Below are 430 nucleotides of genomic sequence, written 5' to 3' on the forward strand. Positions count from 1 at the left end.
CCTCTTTTTGTGTCTTGTTTCTGTTGTGGCTCCATTGGGTGGGGGGGAGAGAAGAAGGGTGGTGTGTGTGTGGGGGAGAGAGATAGAGAGACAGAGAGAGAGAGACAGAGAGAGAGGGAGGGAGAAAGGGGGAGATATATATATGTATATATATATATATATATAGAGAGAGAGAGAGAGAGAGAGAGAGAGAGAGAGAGGAAAAACCAGTTAGGTGGTCACTCTTGGGAGATCACAGATGGGGAATGAGGCAGGCTGGCTTTTGCAGGGTTTCTCTTACTGGGGTTGGGAGCCCCAGAGAATGCTCGTTCATTGTTGGACTGCTTTGGGGAATCTCCCCCACTCTTTGTAATGTCTGCCATCAATTGTTGGATGAGGCTAGCATTCCCTTTTTTGGGGTAGGGCCAGGGGAATCCATGTGTACTGTGTC

Source organism: Vombatus ursinus, unplaced genomic scaffold (assembly GCF_900497805.2).
Source record: "Vombatus ursinus unplaced genomic scaffold, bare-nosed wombat genome assembly UNPS02014859.1, whole genome shotgun sequence".
Classification (NCBI taxonomy): Eukaryota; Metazoa; Chordata; class Mammalia; order Diprotodontia; family Vombatidae; genus Vombatus; species Vombatus ursinus.